The 21,342-nt window shown below is 39.7% G+C and overlaps 1 protein-coding gene across 1 annotated transcript in view; it reads right to left on the bottom strand.

Moving 5' to 3' along the window:
- The window catches only part of AIM2 (absent in melanoma 2), a 130,766-nt gene that overhangs the window by 84,873 nt on the left and 24,551 nt on the right, over positions 1–21,342 (bottom strand). The gene's annotated exons all lie outside the window — the stretch shown is intronic.

The following is a 21,342-nucleotide window of genomic DNA, read 5'->3' on the forward strand; positions in this document are numbered from 1 at the left end:
CTCCATAACCATATACCCAGCTCAGATCCAAGAAAATGATTTCTATTTTTAGAAGCCTCTCAGAGCAGACAATTCCATAATCACTGTTGTTTATAATTTCCACTGAGCCCATTCTTCTGAATGTCTAATCTAAATCCTTCTTACCTCACTTCAGCTCATTTTCTCCTGTTTGGTTCCCAGACACATGGGAATAATTGGATTCTTGGTTCCTGATGACAATGCATTGATTTAAAGACTAATTGTGTTCACCACCCCACTCCCCATCAAAAGGTTACAATAAAAGCAGGGAGCCAACTCAGATATCCCTCCTCCCTCACTGTGTGTCTCCATGGCCCCCAGTTCTGGACATTGCCAGCCAACTCCAATCATACAATATAGTTATTTCTAACCTGTGAGGCCAGGTGATGGCCAAGTAAAGAAACAATATGACTAAATGAAATGATTAGATTAGAAAACCCTTAAGGGCTTTCTGACTCTAAGACTACAATTACAGCATCTCCCACTTCCCTACCCATTCGTATAGCCCCAGAAATGAGACAAGGTAGAGAACACAACCAAAGCAATTCAGTCAGATCAGGAATATAAGCAAAAGACTCTTTCTAACACATGGGAGAAAGCAGCTACTCCAACCAGGCTTGCCTTCCATTTACGACCTAGAGATGGGAGCTCAGAAAAGTGTGACTAATTGTGTCTATTATAGACTTGAAACAAGAAGGCACAGAATAGACCTTTCTATCCAGAGATTGTATTACTCTGAGTGGCTAGTCACAAGGTGCTGATGAAAGAGTTAGTCAAGGGGTCTATATGATTGTAAAGGGAAGCTTAACAGCACAGGCTAGCAATGAACCATTCCAATGTAAGGGAAAGGAAAAACTAGACTCTCAAGATAACTTCCTGCCAGGCTCAGTGTTCACACACACACACACACACACACACACACACACACACTGCTCTTCATAAAGATATTGTCCTATATCCCAGAAATCTATCAGCCCCCTGAGTGACGTCCAAAGTATCACTGCTTCTTACAAGATCATGTGTTGTCCCAGCTCTCCAACTCCCTCCAGGAGCTTCATTCATTGTCTGCAATGTTCCCACTTGGTGCTGGGAATACAATGATGGAGAGATATATCATGGCATGGTTCTACTCTCAAGAATCCCATAGGCAAATTCCAACGCAGGAATGACCCTAAACAACTATGGGAGAAAAGAAGGAATCAACTTATTACTCACCAAATAAAATACCAATTTGCAAGTCCATACAAAGGCTATAACTCTGGGAGCAGAAAGATCCATCTTCATAGGAAGTTGTATAACTTAGTTGGTTTAGACTCTGAGAAAATTCCTTAACTCTGATCTTCCATTTCCTCATTATAAACTAGGGGCACTAACCTATATGCTACTGATAAAGATCAGCTGAGATTTCATAAAGCAGAGTGTTTGTCCCCTTTTATCCTCTATTCCATGAGTTAATTCTCAACTCTATTGACTGGGTTGCTTCTTTCCCTTTGAATGCCCTTCCTTCATCTTCCTCTCACCACCCCACAGAAATCTCTTCATTCCAGCAAAAAAATGTCCATCACCAAGTCTCTCCAGCTCCCCTTATACTTATAATGTGCATCAACAAAAGTACTCTGGACTTTGAGGACTTTTTTCAAATAAGAGACGTCTCTCTGACATCGCATTTTGCTTCATCATCCATAAAACAGACAGAGCCTCTTGGTAGTGTCAATAATGTCTTAAACTAGGTTTTAATTTAAAATAAGAAGGCAAACAATCAAATAAATCTATAGTTTTAAAGGGCAGGAAAGGTGAAGTCATGTCACTCAAAATGATTGAAGCTAGTACATCTTTTTCTTCTTTTAAACTAGCTGTATGTCATTCATGTTTACGTAAACTCTCTGGAAGAAAAGTACATTCACCTTCCCAAAAAAAAAAAAAAAATCTGTACTGATTTAATTCTCCAAAGATCTGTGACTCAAACATTACTCATACCTCTAATTGAATACCACTCTGCGACCCTACAGACAAACTAGTGATGCTCATACACTCTTTCATTCACAAGGTGTTGCTGGGATACATATGATAAATGCCCTCCAAATTTTCCCTTTGGTCCAATTAAATCCTACATCCTACTGTGGTCTTACTTACAACTTCTCTAAATGTTCCTACATCAACTAGTCCATATTTTAAATTCTAAAGGCTATTACATGGAGTAAGACAGTGAATTTGTCATTTAGATAACACAGCCCTTATATACTATACTTTCATCTCCCAGGCCCTATGATGCCGTAAACCTTATTAATCCACATCTATTGTGAGCACAACTTATGGAAGTGTTACCATATACCATCTTCCCATGTTCCTACCTGCTATCAGCTCCCTCTTACTATCTCACCCCAAGGAGTGAGCCCAGGTCTTTCCTACTGTGAGTACCTTCCAGGAAGGCTGGAAAAGGTGCTTTGCAATGTCAGGCCTATAGAATGAGACCTACTGTGCAGATGTTCAGTTCATAACTCCCAACCCTTAAGGAAGGGTAAAATGGACATACATACCTACAATGCAAAAGCCCTTGAGTCCTTTTCCAGACACTTCATCTTCATGAGGTCTTGCCCCATATTCATTTCTCCATTCCTATTATGCATTTCCTGACCCATCATAACAAAGCATTTAGGTTCCCAAGTCTATTTTTCCTCCCTCCTAGCCTGTGAGCCTGACTGCAGATTGTTCCTTTCCTCCTCAGTCCCCTTTCTCATACTTGAAGAGGGAAGAAATTAGATAATCCAGGTAACAATTGAGCCTGAGAATCTAGCCAAGGAAAGACAAATACAGAGCAAATTATCCTTTCATCATCCCATCCAACTTTCAGAAACCATTCAGGTATAGCCCAGTCAAACTGAGCTATTGAGGCCTCTCAAGCCTTTCCAAAAGTAGACCCAGAACCAATCTATCTTAACAATGGGCTGGACCTCCAGGGCTAGTCAAGGTCACAAGAGAGTCCATACAGCGGTCAGCTCCCTAAGGGAGTCTGAGAAATGCTGAGAAATCTGGAGATACAATCTCCCTTTCCTTATTGCCTCTCACCCACCACTGACAGATTCTCCAGGAAGCGATTTAAAGAGTTACAGAGGCCAGGCATCCTGGCTCATGCCTGTAATCCCAGCATTTGGGGAGGCCAAGGTGGGAGGATCACAAGGTCAAGAGATTGAGACCATCCTGGCCAACGTGGTGAAACCCCGTCTCTTCTGAAAATACAAAAATTAGCTGGGCATGGTAGTGTGTGCCTGTAGTCCCAGCTACTCGGGAGGTGGAGGCAGGAGAATCTCTTGAACCCGGGAAGTGGAGGTTGCAGGGAGCCGAGATCACGCCACTGCACTCCAACCTGGTGACAGAGTGAGACACCATCTCAAAAAAAAAAAAAAAAAAAAAAAAAAAAAGAGTTCTAGAGAGTGTGTCTCTAAGGACATGAAGTATCTCTTTGGTCAAGAAGGATGAGGAATCTAGTAGTGTTCAACAAATGCGAGGGCAGTAAGTTGTCGTGTCCCATCAGATCTTTCTGGGAAGTTTGGGGAAAACTTTCTGCTTCACCCAAATCCCCAAAATAAGGTGATTCCTCGCGCTTTCTACTTCACTCTCCTTTATCCTCTTTAGAATCAGGACCCTCTAACCCCAAGCCATCACCTGCTTGTGTAGATCCCCAGTCCTGTCTTCTTACATTTTCTTCTTGACATTCCCATCAATGTCTCCTTCTTCCTTGGGGTATGTAACCCTTAGTCATTTTCTGCTTTAAAATGTTCTTCTCACCTCTGTCCACACCTTTCCTCATTTCTGTCCATTTCACTTTCCCCATTTTCTGCAACTGGCATTCCCTAATTCTTTACCGTGTAATCTCTACAATGCTCGGTTTATTGGCCATGTCACCATCTGTTCTCATCTGCCCTAGGATCCATCTACTCCAAACACATTGGCCAAACTCATTGTTCCCAGTCTTCCCTAGATTCAGCCCACTGCTCTTCTCTGTCTCTGCTCCCCTTAGCTATCATCCTCAAGGCACTCTGAGTTTCCCAGGCCTCCAAATTCCTCTATCATTAAAATCTATTGCTTGGACCCAGAGTCTTTGTTATTGTCAGCCCTGCATCCTCAGGCCTTCTTTTACTTTCCTCCAGATTTCATTCTTCAGACCACTTTACTTGCCCACCATCCTCTTAGTCTTTGTCTCATCTCCTTAAATCTTCAACTTGTAGTACCTGTCCTTCTGAATCTCCTTCCACCGCATCCATACAGTACCAGATTCCTGAGGCTTACCCAGAAGAACTTGCTGGTCCTTCCTTCTTCCCTAAATTCATCTCCAGACATTCTGGGTTCTGCCTGACTCTACAACACACCTGTATTTGTTTCACTTCTTTGCCTGGGACTGTGTGCGCCACTGGTTTTAAAACTGGGAGGCCCTGAATAGGGCCCTGCTAATCCCCATGGCACTGAGTTGCCATGGGAATGGGCTGACAACCAGGCCTTTAATCTTTAGCCACTATGGGGCCCCAATCCTTAAATGGCCAGATATCCTAGGCCAGAGGCCAAAGAATTAGAAGAGGGATCCTTAAAGGGTCAAGGATTCTATGATTGTAGGTCAAGGGATTCAAGAACACTGTTTTTTGCCTAATATTATGAGTAAATTAGGCTTTTGCTATCTGTCCCCTACCTCAGCCCCACTTCGCATTCAGCCTGGAAAAAGCCTTGAGGGTTACATAGTAAGGCAGACTTCTTGGCAATGGCAAGAGAAGAAAGGTGTTCATCTTTCACAGTCCATCAGTTTAATCAAACCAAAGAGCGTGACCATGAAAGTTTCAATCCTAGAGACTAAACTTGTCCTTACACAAGAACCTTATGTCTGACAAATTACAGTAGGGTCTGTACGTAGTTCATCCTTATACAGCAGGAGCAGCTCTTTTCAAATCTGTCCCTGAAAAACATCAAGTCCCCACACGGAAGACAGGGTCCAGAGGAAGCATTTCACCTTGAGTCGGCCAGCTCATCTCCTTCAGTTTCTCCCCTTTAGAAGGTAAGAACTGAATTTGCAAGTCCTTCTCATGCTACCTATGATTCTAAGAAACAGTATCAATGGTAGTAATAATGATAATAAAGATATTTTGAATTGTCTCATTTTATCATCAGAACTTTCCTAGATCATTGAAAGAGTGATCATCATTATTTTTCTTTTACAAAAGAAGAACCTCGATCAAAGACATTAGGTGGCTTGCCCAAAGTTACTCAGCTTGTAAGAGGTGGGACTAGGGTGAGCTACCATACAGTGTCCTGACTTCTGTGACCTCTCCAGAGAGGCCTCAACAGAAGGTGTCTGCTAAGAGGCACTGGCTGCCTTCATTACAATCTGTTCCAGGAAGCGAAATTCTGAGACCTTTCCCCCTAACTTTCTTCCCAGTCTTTGCAACCATTCAACAGTGCCCTAAGCATAGGATAGGATGGCCAGCCAGCCCTGAAAAGGGTCACAGAGTGGGGTCAAAGGTCGTGCTGCTTAAAAGAGAACAAACAGCACAGGCAGGTGCGTAAGGGAGCTCTCTCTGGGTTCTACTTTAGTGGCTCATTCTCCTCCCAGCTACCTTAAGACATAAGAAACTGATTTCCGGATTAAATAAAACAATTTGCTCAAGATCAGTCAGCTTGGCATTCACGAATCTGATCCTCCATTCCAGGTTTTCCAACTCCTAATTTGATGCTTTTTAAAATGTCACTACAGTGTTACTGAGTCGCTCTTCTTAATTTTTTTTAATTGACCTACAATATTGTGTATATTTACTATGCACAACATGGTATTTTGAAGTACATATATATTGTGGAATAGTTAACTGTAGCTAGCCATTATGGAAAACAGTATAAAGGTTCTTAACACATTTTAAAAGAGAGCTACCATAGGATCCGGCAATCCCACTACTGGGTATATATCCAAGGAAATAAAATCAGTATGTTGAGATACTTGCTTGGAATCCTCAACATAGTCTTTTTATTATTATTATTATACTTTAAGTTCTGGGATACATGTCCAGAACATGCAGGTTTGTTACATAGGTATACATGTGCCATGGTGGTTTGCTGCACCCATCAACCCATCATCTCCATTAGGTATTTCTCCTAACGCTATCCTCCCCCTGCCCCCCAGCCCCCAACAGGCCCCAGTGTGTGATGTTCCTCTCCCTGTGCCCATATGTTCTCATTGTTCAACTCCCACTTATTAGTGAGAAGATGTGGTGTTTGGTTTTCTGTTCCTGTGTTAATTTGCTGAGAATGATGGTTTCCAGCTCCTTTCATGTCCCTGCAAAGGACATGAACTCATTCTTTTTATGGCTGCACAGTATTCCATGGTGTATATGTGCCACGTTTTCTTTATCCAGTCTAACATTGATGGACATTTGGGTTGGTTCCAAGTCTTTGCTATTGTGAATAGTGCTGCAGTAAACATATGTGTGCATGTGTCTTTGTAGTAGAATGACTTATAATCCTTTGGGTATATACCCAGTGATGGGATCGCTGGGTCAAATGGTATTTCTAATTCTAGATACTTGAGGAATCGCCACAGTGTCTTCCACAATGGTTGAACTAATTTACACTCCCACCAACAGTATAGAAGTGTTTCTATTTTTCCACATCCTCTCCAGCATCTGTTGTTTCCTGACTTTTTAATTCTAACTGGCATGAGACGTTATCTCATTATGGTTTTGATTTGCATTTCTCTAACGACCAGTGATGATGAGCTTTCTTTCATATGTTTATTGGCCACATAAATGTCTTCTTTTGAAAAGTGTCTGTGCATAAACTTCACCCACTTTTTGATGAGCTTCTTTGTTTTTTTCTTGTAAATTTGTTTAAGTTCCCTGTAGATTCTGGATATTAGTCCTTTGTCGGATGGATAAATTATAAAAATTTTCTCCCATTCTGTAGGTTGCCTGTTCACTCTGGGATAGTTTCTTTTGCTGTGCAGAAGCTCTTTAGTGTAATTAGATCCCATTTCTCAATTTTGGCTTTTGTTGCCATTGCTTTTGGTGTTTTAGTCATGAAGTCTTTGCCCATGCCTATGTCCTGAATGGTATTGCCTAAATTTTCTTCTATGGTTTTTATGGTTTTGGGTCTTATGTTTAAGTCTTTAATCCATCTTGGATTAATTTTTGTATAAGGTATAAGGAAGGGGTCCAGTTTTTGCTTTCTGCATATGGCTAGTCAGTTTTCCAAACATCATTTGTTAAATAGGGAATCCTTTCCCCATTGCTTGTTTTTGTCAGGTTTGTCAAAGATCAGATGGTTGTAGATGTGTGGCATTATTGCTGAGGCCTCTGTTCTGTTCCTTTGGTCTATAGTACCATGCTATTTTGGTTGCTGTAGTCTTGTAGTACAGTTTGAAGTCAGGTAGCGTGATGCCTCCAGCTTTGTCCTTTTTGCTTAGGATCGTCTTGGCTATGTGGGCTTTTTGGTTCCATATGAAACTTAAAGTAGTTTTTTCTAATTCTGTGAAGAAAGTCTATGGTAGCTTGATGGGAATAGGATTGAATCTATAAATTTTGGGCAGCATGGCCCAAACTTTGGGCAGCATGGCCATTTTCATGATATTGATGCTTCCTATCTATGAGCAAGGAATGTTTTTACATTTATTTGTGTCCTCTCTGATTTCCTTGAGCAGTGCTTTGTAGTTCTCCTTGAAGAAGTCCTTCATATCCCTTGTAAGTTGGGATTCCTAGGTATTTTATTCTCTTTGTAGCAATTGTGAGTGGGAGTTTGGTCATGATTTGGCTCTCTGTCTGTCTATTATTGGTGTATAGGAATGCTTGTGATTTTTGCACATTGATTTTGTATCCTGAGACTTTGCTGAAGTTGCTTATCAGCTTCAGGAGTTTTTGGGCTGAGACGATGAGGTTTTCTAAATATACAATCATGCTGTCTGCAAACAGAGATAATTTGACTTCCTCTCTTCCTATTTGAATATGCTTTATTTCTTTCTCTTGTCTGATTGCCCTGGCCAGAATTTCCAATACTATGTTGAATAGGAGTGGTGAGAGAGGGCATCCTTGTCTTGTGCCAGTTTTCAAAGGGAATGCTTCCAGCTTTTGCCTACTCAGTGTGATATTGGCTGTGGGTTTGTCATAAATAGCTCTTATTATTTTGAGATATGTTCCACCAGTACCTAGTTTATTGAGTTTTTAGCTTGAAGGGCTGGTGAATTTTATCGAAGGCCTTGTCTGCATCTATTGAGATAATCACACGATTTTTGTCATTGGGTCTGTTTATGTGATGGATTACGTTTATTGATTTGCATATGTTGAATCAGTCTTGCATCCCAGGGATGAAGCTGACTTGATCATGGTGGATAACCTTTTTGATGTGCTGCTGGATTTGTTTTGCCATTATTTTATTGAGGGGAATCCCCAACATAATCTTTACACAAAGATTATGCAGGGCAGGTAAGAGCAGAATGCTTTGCATTTATTCTTAACTGGTAAACTAGAAAATCAAAAGCATCAATTAACCTCTTCTTGGAATCACAGAATGTTCAAAATGGAAAAGGGTTTTAAAATAATCAAGTCTCTTTTATTCATGGATCAGCTGAATTTTTGTCACATATTCTTATTACTTTTATTAATTTAGAGAAAATCTAATTTGAAGATCAAATTGATAATGCTAAGTGGGTGAATGTTTGCTCTTTATTTTCTATATTTCTGTAGTCTGTAATTTTTGTCAAGCCTCTCCATCTGTAATTACATAGATTAACAAACTCAGAACCACAGAAATTAAATCATGTATCCAATATCACAAAAATAGACAAACAGTTATGATCCAATTAGAAAACTATAGACTTCCAAGTTGGGACACCCAGGGTTTGAATCTCAGCTGTATATGATGTTGGACACCTAAAGGAACCTAAATGATCTCAGAGATTCAGATTACTTATCTGATTTTAAAAATCCACAGAAGTGGCCAGGCGTGGTAGCTCACACTTGCAATTCTAGCACTTTGGGAGGCCAAGGGGGGCGGATCATGAGGTTAGGAGTTCGAGACCAGACTGGCCAACACAGTGAAACCCCGTCTCCACTAAAAATACAAAAAATTAGCCAGGCCTGGTGGCGGGTGCCTGTAATCCCAGCTGCTCGGGAGGCCGAGGCAGGAGAATCACTTGAACCTGGGAGATAGAGGTTGCAGTGAGCCGAGACCATGCCATTGAGCTCCAGCCCAGGTGAAAGTGCGAGACTCTGTCTCAAAAAAAAAAAAAAAAAAAAAAAAAATTCACAGAAGTAATAAAATCTATCTTGTAAAGTCATTATAAGTGTGATAAAGAAAGAGAAAATCTTTAGTAGACTAGTGCCTGACAGTCTTTATTTTTAGAAAGAATAGTTAACGCTTGGGTTTTTTCCTCTTTACCCCATCCATTCCTCAACTGACTCCACTCTAGCAACTGCTAAATGTCCTCACTAAAGTCACTAATGGCTTGCTGCTAATTGTCAAATCGAATAGTTTCACTTCACCTTTCTGCAGTCACCACATCTTCACCCTTAGAAATGCTGACTCCTCTTGCTTCTGGGGCATGCCACTGTCTTCTCATTTACCTCCTATCCCTCGGCCCCTCCTTCTCAATCTCTTTCACCAGCTCCTCCTCTTCCTTCTTAAATATCAGTGTTCCAAAGAGTGACACTTATCAGACTGCAAGCCAGAAGGTTAGCAGTATTTTTATATTATTTAACAGCAGAGAAAAGAGATGATAGAATAGGATACGACAGAACAGAAAAGAAAATAGCTGAGGGTATCACCCTCTAAGAAGACCATGTATTGTTTCATGAAATTTTTGTATCAGCTGCATATGAATGTATACATATAGGCATATGAGTTGTGGTCAAAAACACTGCCATAAAGTGTACCTTGGTGCTCTTCTTTAGATTTTCTCCCTAGGTAATTGTAAATGGCATATGTACTACATGTATTACCAGCTATGAGCTGAAAACCCTTAAATCTGCACCTTAAAATCAGACATACCATGTGAAATCCAGATTGGGATACTCAGTTGCCTTTAGATTGCCATTCCTATGTGACTCACAATGATCTCAACTGCAAAATGTACAAATAAGAACTTATATTTCCCCATAAATCTGTTCTTCATAATCCACTAGTTTATTCATCTATTTTTTTTGAGATGGAATCTCGCTCTGTCACCCAGGCTGGAGTGCAGTGGTGCAATCTCAGCTCACTGAAACCTCTGCCTCCTGGGCTAAGCAATTCTTCTGCCTCAGCCTCCCTAGTAGCTGGGATTTCAGGCACCTGCCACCACGCCCAGCTAATTTTTGTATTTTAGTAAAGACAGGGTTTCACCATGTTGGCCAGGCAAATCTTGAACTCCTGACCTCAGGTGATCTGCCCGCCTCAGCCTCCCAAAGTGCTGGGATTACAGGGGTGAGCCACAATACCCGGCCTAATCCACTATTTTAATTAATGGTTATCATCATCCACCTACTCATTTATTACTTTATTTATTTGCTCCATAAATCCATAAATACCTACTATACAATAAGAAATGTGCTGAGTATTGGAGATATAAAGATAATGATGATATCATGTCTATTCTTAATAAAAATCACAGTCAAAAATAGAAAAATAAAGTCATGAAACAAAGTTGCCCAAGTCTAGAAATCATGTCTGGCATGCTACAAAACCAAAATTGGGCAAATGAATCCAGTCTGCGGAGTCTAAGAATGTTTCCTAGAGCTGCAGACCTAAGCTGAGGTTCAAAGTAAGAACAGCTGTAAACAGAGCAAAAGAAGAGATTAGGGATGGAGAGAGAGATTGTGTGTGTGTGTGTGTGTGTGTGTGTGTGTACGCGCGCATGCGTGTATGTGTGTGTGTTGGGGGAGCCAAGGAGATAAGAGAGGAAAGCATGAGTAAAAATACAGCAAAAACCATCCTGTCTGCATAAGAAACTACAGGAAATGAGAGATATTGCTTAAGTCCAAAATCCCAGGCAGGAAGTGACAAGGCATGTGGAAACAAAAATCAGAACATGCAGATCAACATATGTCATGTTAAAGGCCAATTGTAATCCTGTAGGAGATGCAGAGGCAGTGAAGGGTTTTAAGTAAGGGAGAACGATGATTTCATTTGCATTTTAGAAAGATCACTCTGGCTGTAGCAGATAATTTCAAGAGTGCACAGTGAAGAGGCTTTTGCAGTAGTCAAGATATAATGGAGATCTGAACCACAGTAATAGAATTGGCTACATAACAGTAAATTGAAAGAAGATTGATTTGATACAAGCAGTTTTGGGGAGACAAAACTGGCCATCCAGTCTCTTAAGCCAGAAATGGGGAATGAGTCAAGGCTCCTCCCCTTAAAACTTTATCTTCCAAATTTAATCAGCTACTAAGGTCTATCTACTCTGTCTCTTTAATAGCTCTCAAACATTTGCCTCGATTTCTATTCTCACTGCTCTTGGCTTAGTTCAGATAGTTCATCCTCTGTAGCCAGGACTATTTGTTTGTTTGTTTATTTATTTATGTATTTTGTTCTTTTATTATACTTTTAAGTTCTAGGGTACATGTGCGCAACGTGCAGGTTTGTTACATATGTATTCATGTGCCATGGTGGTTTGCTACACCCATCAACTTGTCATTTATATTAGGTATTTCTCCTAATGCTATCCCTTCCCCAGCTCCCCACCCCCTGACAGGCCCCACTGTGTGATGTTCCTCGCCCTGTGTTCAAGTGTTCTTATTGTTCAATTCCCACCGATGAGTGAGAACATGCGGTGTTTAGTTTTCTGTCCTTGTGATAGTTTGCTGAGAATTATGGTTTCCAGCTTCATCCATGTCCCTGCAAAGGACATGAACTCATTCTTTTTATGGCTGCATAGTATTCCATGCTGTATACATGCCACATTTTCTCAATCCAGTCTATCATCGATGGACATTTGGGTTGGTTCCAAGTCTTTGCTATTGTGAATAGTGCCATAACAAACAAACATGTGCATGTGTCTTTATAGTAGCATGATTTATAATCCTTTGGGTATATATCCAGTAATGGCATCGCTGGGTCAAAAGGTATTACTAGTTCTAGATCTTCGAGGAATCACCACATAGTCTTCCACAATGGTTGAACTAATTTACATTCCCACCAACAGTGTAAAAGTGTTCCTATCTCTCCACATCCTCTCCAGCATCTGTTGTGCCCTGACTTTTTAATGATCGACATTCTAACTGGCGTGAGATGGTATCTCATTGTGGTTTTGATTTGCATTTCTCTGATGACCAGTGAGGATGAGCATTTTTTCATGTGTCTGTTGGCTGCATGAATGTCTTCTTTTGAGAAGTGTCTGTTCATATCCTTTGCCCACTTTTGATGGGGTTGTTTTTTTCTTGTAAATTTGAGTTCTTTGTAGATTCTGGATATTAGCCCTTTGTCAGATGGGTAGATTGCAAAAATTTTCTCCCATTCTGTAGGTTGTCTGTTCACTCTGATGGTAGTTTCTTTTGCCGTGCAGAAGCTCTTTAGCTCAATTAGATCCCATCTGTGTATTTTGGCTTTTGTTGCCATTGCTTTTGGTGTTTTAGTCATGAAGTCCTTGCCCATGCCTATGTCCTGAATGGTACTGCCTAGGTTTTCTTCTAGGGTTTTTATGGTTTTAGGTCTAACATTTAAGTCTTTTAATCCATCTTCAATTAATTTTTGTAAAAGGTGTAAGGAAGGGATCCAATTTCAGCTTCCTACATATGGTTAGCCAGTTTTCCCAACATCATTTATTAAATAGGGAATTTTTTCCCCATTTCTTGTTTTTGTCTAGTTTGTCAAAGATCAGATGGTTGTAGATGTATGGTGTTATTTCTGAGGCCTCCATTCTGTTCCATTGGTCTATATAGCTGATTTGGTACCAGTACCATGCTGTTTTGGTTACCGTAGCCTTGTAATATAATCTGAAGTCAGGTAGCCTGATGCCTCCAGTTTTGTTCTTTTTGCTTAGGATTGTCTTGGCAATGCGGGCTCTGTTTTGGTTCTATATGAACTTTAAAGTAGTTTTCTCCGATTCTGTGAAGAAAGTCATTGGTAGCTTGATGGGTAGCTTCCTATCCATGAGCATGGAAAGTTTTTCCATTTGTTTGTGTGCTCTTTTATTTCCTTGAGCAGTGCTTTGTAGTTCTCCTTGAAGAGGTCCTTCACATCCCTTGTAAGGTAGATTCCTAGGTATTTTATTCTCTTTGTAGCAATTGTGAATGGGAGTTCACTCATGTTTTGGCTCTCTCTTTGTTATTGGTGTAGAGGAATGCTTGTGATTTTTGCACATCGATTTTGTATCCTGAGACTTTGCTGAAGTTGCTTATCAGCTTCAGGAGTTTTTGGGCTGAGACAATGGGGTTTTCTAAATATACAATCCTGCCATCTGCAAACAGGGACAATTTGACTTCCTCTTTTCCTAATTGAATGCCCTTTATTTCTTTCTCTTGCCTGACTGCCCTGGCCAGAACTTCCAACACAATGTTGAATAGGAGTGGTGAGAGAGGGCATCCTTGTCTTGTGCTGGTTTTCAAAGGGAATGCTTCCAGTTTTTGTCCATTCAGTATGATACTGGCTGTGTGTCTGTCATAAATAGCTCTTATTATTTTGAGATACCTTCCATCAATACCTTGTTTATTGAGAGTTTTTAGCTTGAAGCGGTGTTGAATTTTGTCGAAGGCCTTCTCTGCATCTATTGAGATAATCATCTGGTTTTTGTTGTTAGCTCTGTTCATGTGATGGATTACGTTTATTGATTTGCATATGTTGAACCAGCCTTGCATCCCAGGATGCAGCTGACTTGGTCATGGTGGATAAGCTTTTAGATGTGCTGCTGGATTCTGTTTGCCAGTATTTTATTGAGGATTTTCGCATCTATGTTCATCAGGAATATTGGTCTAAAATTCTGTTTTTTGTTGTGTTTCTGCCAGGCCTTTGGTATCAGGATGATGCAGCCAGGACTATTTGATGTTTTAATAATCCCTCACTTGTCTACCTGTAACCATCCCTGCTCCCTTTCTGCCAATCAGCCACATCACCAACAGTGCAATTATTTTTCCTGAAGGCAAAACCCCTTAAAGTTCTCTCTTGTCTAGAGAAGAGCCTAGAAGCCATTTGTGATCTGATACCTGTTCATCTTTTCAACATCAGTTACTATTATCCGTCAGCCTCCCCTCTCAGCTTATGTTTTATAGTAAGTACTTAGAGTTCCCAAAATGAAAAATAAAAAGGTTCCTTTTCCATACTAATATGACTAGGTATGCTGCAACGGTTTCTCTTTTTGGAATGCCTTTCTCATGTTCCCACCCTCACATCTGTCTGGAAGACTGTTCCTCCTCCTAGAAGACTCAATATCAATCACCTCATTTTCTATAATATCTTCCCTGACATCCACCACAACCCCAAGCAGACTGGATCACACCCACCTTCACACCATTACTGCACCCTGTGCATATGGCTATCGGAGGACTGAGCACTCTGTAATGTACTCAATTTTGTGCATCTCTCTTCCGACCAGAGAGAGAGCAACTTGAGTTCTTTTTACCCTTGATAGTCTGGGCAGTGCCTGGCACATGGTAGTTGTTCAATGTATGTTTACCAAAGAAAAAGAATCAACAATCAAAACCACTAGAACAGGTCTTTGTCTTCTTAGCCACATATCATCCTATAATACCACAGTTCTTGATTTTTGTAATGGAAATGTTAGATGGGAACTCTTAAAATGAGACTGAGAACTTTAGGCTTCTTCTGCTGCTCTACTTCAAAGTGGTAGAACATTCAACTTTCTCCAGAGCTCCAGTTTGCATATCCAGTCTATTGAATATTTCCTACTTGATGGGTTGCCCTCAGCTTAAACTCAATGTAATTTAACAAAATTGTTATGAATTGATTATGTCTCCCTCTAATTTATACGTTAATACTCTAATCCCTCATGTATTTAGATGTGAGAGGTGATTTGGTCATGAAGGTGGAACCATAATAGATGGAATTAGTGTCATTATAAGAAGAGACACAGGGAAACAATCTCTTTTTCCACCATGTGAAGACACGTTGAGAATGTGGCTGTCTGCAAACCAGGAAGAGGACACTCAACAGGAATCAAATCCACCAGTACCTTTATCTTGGACTTCCCAGCCTCCAGAACTGTGAGAAACCAAAGTCTGTTGTTTAAGCCACATAATTTATAGTATTCTGTTTTAGCAGCCTGATGTAAGACACTCATCCTCCTTCATTCCAAAATACTACACCCCACAAAAAGGTTCTCCTAATTCCACTATTTCTTTTCATGGTTCAGCATTTTCCAAGTCACTCAAAAGCCAAAACTGAGAGCTGCCTCAGCCTTCTCCCTCTGTCTTGCTTCCCATAACCAACACCAAATGTAGCACCTCTTTTCCCTTCCCAATTCCACTGCCCTTGCTCAGGACTCTTACTTTGGTCCTGGATTTCTATAATCATCTTTTAAACCATATTCTTAGAATAAGCTTTTAATTTAAAAAAATTAATCATTCAATACATAAGCACACCATTATTATAAAAATATGAAATATATAATATGGATAATTATAGTCCCCTTGTAACTTAAGTCTCAGTCCTAGCCCAGAAAATAATTTTCCAATTTTAATATGCATCTGAACAATAGAAACACTCAAGTGCCTACTATGTGCCAGGCACTATTTAAAGCACTTTAAATAGATTAATTTATTTAATTCTCACATCATATAACCCTAGGGGTCATGTAAAATTATGATTAATTTATTTAATTCTCACATCATACAACCCTAGGGGTCATGTAAAATTATCTCTATTTTCCATACAATGAAAAAAAACACTGAGGCGATTAAGTATCTTGCCTGAAGTCACACAGCCAGTAACTATTCATTTACTTAAACACATATTTATATGCATATAAGATTTAACATATACATATGTATATGTTTTAGGCTTTTTTCCCCATTTTACACAAAAGGGATAGCTGTATGTGTATTTTCTTTGTATTTTCACTTAACAACATACCTTCTGTATCTTTCCATGTTGGTAGGTATAAATTTACCTCATTCTTTTTAACTGCAATGTGTTATTACAAAGTATGATATAGCATAATTTATTTATCCAATTCACTATTGATGAATATTTATGTTGTCTTCAATTTTTCACTACTGGAAAAAAATGATGCGATGCATATCTCTGCACATAAATCAGAGCACCCATGTGTGAACAGATCTATAGCATAATTTGTAGAAATAGCACTGCTGGTATTTCTATTTTTAATTCCAATACATTCTGCCAAAATATCTCCAAAAAGGCTGTGCCAATTTACATCCTCACTAACAATATATAAAGGTGCCTATTTCCCTAAGCACTTGCCAACACTGAGTATTATCCATCATTTTAATTTTTAACAATCTGATGGGTTCTTTGATGCCTTTTAACAGTCTAGGATCTCTTTGGTGCTGTAACTTGTATTTCTCAAAATCCATATGCCGTTGATCATCTTTTCAGATGTTTATTAGACAACTGTATTTTTTTTCTGAGAATTCCTACTCATATCCTTTGCCCAATTTTCTCTTGGACTGTTTGTCTTTTTTATGTTTATTTGCTGAATATTTTGCATGTTAGCAATTTTGATACTTTGGTATATATGTTGCAAATAAAATTTTCACAGTCTGTGACTTACTTTTACATTTTGTCTATGGGTCTGTAATTACAACAGTTTTAAAAATCATGCAGTAAATCTTATCAGTCTTTTCCTTTATCGAGTCTAGGTGTTGTGTCTTGCTTAGGAAGGTCTTTCCCACTCTAAGATTAAGTATATTTTTCGACAGTTTTTACAAACATTTTTAGTGTTGCTTGGTTTATAAAATTTAGCACGAGTCCACCTGAAATATATTGCTGTATATGGCATAAGGAAAGGCTAAACCTATCCCATACCAACTGACAAATAGATAACCAATTACTCTAATGTCTTTAAACAGTACAACCCTCTAGTCACTGATCAGAAGTGTAGTATATAATGGAGGTAGCACTCTTCATACACTAAATTTCCAAGTTGGTTTGTAACTACACTCTCTCTTCTGCTCCATGGTTCTATTTATGTATTCCTGTGCCAAGATTTCATGTTTTAATTGCTATAATTTTAAAGTCGCTTAGGATAGCTAGAAAATCATCCTCCCCCTTAGCCCCATGTGTTTAAAAAATTATGGCTATTTACTCTTGACTTTATCTTCCAAGGGAATGTTAGAATAGGCTAGTCAAGTTCCATAAAATATCTTATTGGAATTTAGCATAGTATTGCATCAAATTTATAAATTAAAAATTACCATCTTTACCACACTGAATCTTAGAATTAATCTTTAAATACCAATTCAATAATATAACATCCTGCTACAATTTTTTTCCAACTGACATTGGGATAAAGATAAAGCTCTTCAGTGTCTAGTTTTCAAATCCCACCTCCCAAATTTGGTTTAAACTAGCCATTTCATCAAATTGATTTCCCTTATTTTTCATCCACAAAGTTTCTCAAACTAGTATACTGACTATATCCTAAATAATCCTTCATTCCCTGTGCTAGAGATGCTATGCAATTAGGAAAGGGATAAAGCAGTTACATTCTTTGTCTACACATCCTCACTTTGAAGTGCTAACATTCTGGGTCTATCCAAGATCCATCATTACCCTTTAACAAGGCAAGAATAGGTATACTTTTCCTTATTAACTTAAACAGATTTGAGTTTGCAGGGGGAAAAAAATAGAGCTTTTCTATGATTAAATAATCTATGACAAAACAGTCATCCCTCAGTATCTGCTGGGGATTGGCTGCAGGATGCCCACACCCCTGCCATAGGATACCAAAATCTGCACATACTCAAGATCTACAATTGACCCTGTGAAAACAGCAGAACCAGCAGAACCAGGAAACTGGCATATAGAAAAAGTTTGCCCTCCGTATCTGCAGATTGCCCATCCGGAGACTATTGTTTGGTTGCAGATATGGAGCCTGCAGATACAGAGGGCAAACGGTATTTATTGGAAAAAAAAAATCAGCCTGGAAGTGGATCTCCACACAGTTCAAATCCGTGTTGTTCAAGGGGCAACTGTACATTGTTTTTTTGTCATTCATGTGAAAGAGAACTTGGTGTTGAGCAACGAAACAGATAATGGGATCTGAAACTTGAGGAGGCCTCACTGGGTCCAAACTCTCAACATGCAGGAAAGAATTCACGCAGTCTTTGACAGATGGGTAAATATTAGAAAGAAGTGAGAAAAGGTTAGAAGAACTGAGATAACACTACCTGAGAAGAGAAGACTAAAATTAAACTGAAAAATGTTTCAGGTATGTGTTAAAACTCGGAGGAGTAAGAAGTCTGGGAGCGGCTGCATTACAGCAAAGCCACCACACTGAGGGAGCAGAGGATCAGAAATGACAAAGGGTCAGGGTGGCCACACGAGGGTAGTAGAGAGCAGGTTAACAGAGAGACCTTGGTAAAAGTGAAAAAAAGTTATTGGAACTGAAAATCTAGATCCAAGCAGTGCTTTATACTCGGACAGTGAACACAGGGCAAGATTCTATGGTACACTCAGAGAAACAGAGGAACATCTCCCTGCTCTAAGGTGAAGAGGTCACAGGGAAAGGTAGCTAACAAACATGTATTGAGTTCTATGTTAGGAGTTTTACATAAATGTCCTCATTTGATAATCTTTACAAGCCTACAAGATAGACAATAACAATGTCTGATGTTTAACAAATGAAAAGACTGATCTCAAATGACATAAGTGGCACAGCTGGTATTTAAGCCCAGATGAGTCCACTTTCTAAATCCATGCTTTCTCACTCTTCTGCACTCTTCTGCCTTTCCAATGAGTCAGAAATGTCTCCTTGGAGCTGGGCCCAGAACCTGGTTAACTTTCTCAGAGCAGCACACACAGTCATTCCTAGGCTTTCATAGTCCACATGAAAACAAGCTATGGCCTTTTGTGAACATAGCGAGAAAACTAAATTTATCTGCATCCATTCTTGGCTTAGCCACAGGAATAGCAGCAGCAGTCACCAGCCTCACAGGTATGGGCACGCAGGCACAGCCGTCCACAAGGAAGCCCTGGGACTGGAAACTGGTGGCAAACCTCAACAGATGTCACCTTGCTGGGGAATACTACTTGCAGTGATAGCAAGCTCTGGGATTTTAAGGTTTAAAAAGATATTAAGACCAAAATGCACCACAAGAAACAGATTAAAATAATCTGAAAAGAAACAGACTGAAAACAAAAAATAGTCAAAAACATACAAGAGGGCATGGGATAGCATATCATAGCATATCATGTTCAACTCATGACCATCAGCCATAGCCTCACTCACCTACTGGACCTGTTCTGAACACAACTACTTAAGTGAAAAGGATCAGAGAAAAAGTACTAAAATGACAAAAGAACTGGCAGAAGGTTAAGAATTAGGACATTTCACCTAATGTAGAGGAGGTTAAGGGGCAATTTAATAACAGTCTTAAATCCTCTAGAGGGACATTATATAGAGGCTCATAAAAAAGATGTCTTCTTTCATAAACCAGAGGAAAAAGTCTTAAATGGCAGTGGGAGGTTTACTTTGTACCGAAGACAAAAGTTCTTACTTGTAAAAATCAAAGTGTAAAATCAAAGAATGTGATCGCTCTTCTCCAAATCAACCAGCATTTAATAAGCACCTATTATGTGCCAGGTACTGATATGTGCAGTAGCCCCTAAGTACTGGCAACTCAACTTTGATCAAAGTTGACAGTGGAATTTACATTTACTGGGAGAAGGAATAAAGACAATAATAAATGAAAGATAAATTATTAGGAAAACAGCAGAAAATGACAAGTGATTGCAAGGGAATGAGACGGCCTCTCTGAGGAAGTTAATTTAGGCTGAGATGTGAAAGCAGAAGTGGCTTAGCATGGAGCAGGCAGGGGTGTTCTGGTTCAGAAGGAAGAGCCAGTGCAAAGGCATAGAATGGGAATGGGCTTGGTGTGGTGGAGATAATAAAAAATAAATAAATAATAAATAAACAAAGAGAAAAAAAAAACAGATACTGTGGCTATGGGGTTACATGAGGTTAGACAGATAGGCAAAGGCCAGATTACATAGGATCTTACAAACAAGGTCAGCAATTGCTGGAGAGGAAGAGTCAAGAAAAGTATTTGTTGAAAGATTCAGTGATACTTTTTGGTTTTACACCTTAACACAACTGTGTTCTGATGAGCTACTTACACATATGGTTCCCTCAGGAGATAATGAGCTCTTGTTAGTAGACCCCCAGGCTGTGGTGGGTTACTTCTCAGGATTGTCAGGGCACAGGAATCACCTGGGAGCACCTGTTAGCACTATGGTCAGGAATCTTTATTATTAAACTAGAACCAGAATATCCTAAGTATCTGTATGATTTGTAACAGGTGGCTCCAGGTAACTGTTTGGATCAGGCACAGATGGGTATGCTGGTTTGCTGGCATGACCAAGAATTTTAGAGACACACCTAAATTAAGATCTCAGCTCCACCAGTTAAGGTGTGACTTGTAGGAAGTTACAAAATTTCTGAGCCTCCTTTTCCTCATCTGTAAAATGAGAATAATACTACCTACTAGTCATAGGGTTGTGCATAAGACTAAATGATAGAGCATAAGCAAGGTGCTAAGTGCACAGTAGGCACTCCATTAATGCTGAATAAATAAATACATGCATGAACATATGAAACCTATGCGTAAATAAAAAACTAAATATATTCACATTCACTCTTTGTAATGCTTGTTGTTTTGAGCCTGCAATGTTCCTTACCGCCAGAGAGAGCCCAAGATCTCAGAGAATGAAGGTAGGATCCTGGATAATAAGAAAAACCTCCACATTCTGTCTTCTACTTAGCCTTTCTTCTTCTCTTTCCTCCCATTCAATTGGCCTAGCTATTCTGACTCACCACCCCCTACCCCTTTCCCACCTCTACCCTCCCCTGAAACAGAAAAACAAAACAAAACAAAACAAAACAAAACAAACTCACTTGGCTTTCCTCCCCCTCCAATCTGCCCTGGAGATGACCCCCAGCTGGTTGCCAGGGAGATGGTCTGGGTAACAGGTGCTACTGAGGGAAGGCTGTTTCTGTCAGGAACTGCTTAGGGTGACCAACCATCCCAGTTTGCTCAGGACTTTCCCGATGTTAACACTGAAAGTCCTGAAAAACGACTCAGTCCCTGGCAAACTGGGACAGAGCTCATAATCCTCCGCGCTTTACTCTTCAAAACCTTATGTCGCTGCACACAGTTGTCAGCATCTGTGTGCCCTACAGCCTTGTCC

The sequence above is a fragment of the Macaca thibetana genome, chromosome 1 (assembly GCF_024542745.1).
Source record: "Macaca thibetana thibetana isolate TM-01 chromosome 1, ASM2454274v1, whole genome shotgun sequence".
In the NCBI taxonomy this organism is placed as follows: Eukaryota; Metazoa; Chordata; class Mammalia; order Primates; family Cercopithecidae; genus Macaca; species Macaca thibetana.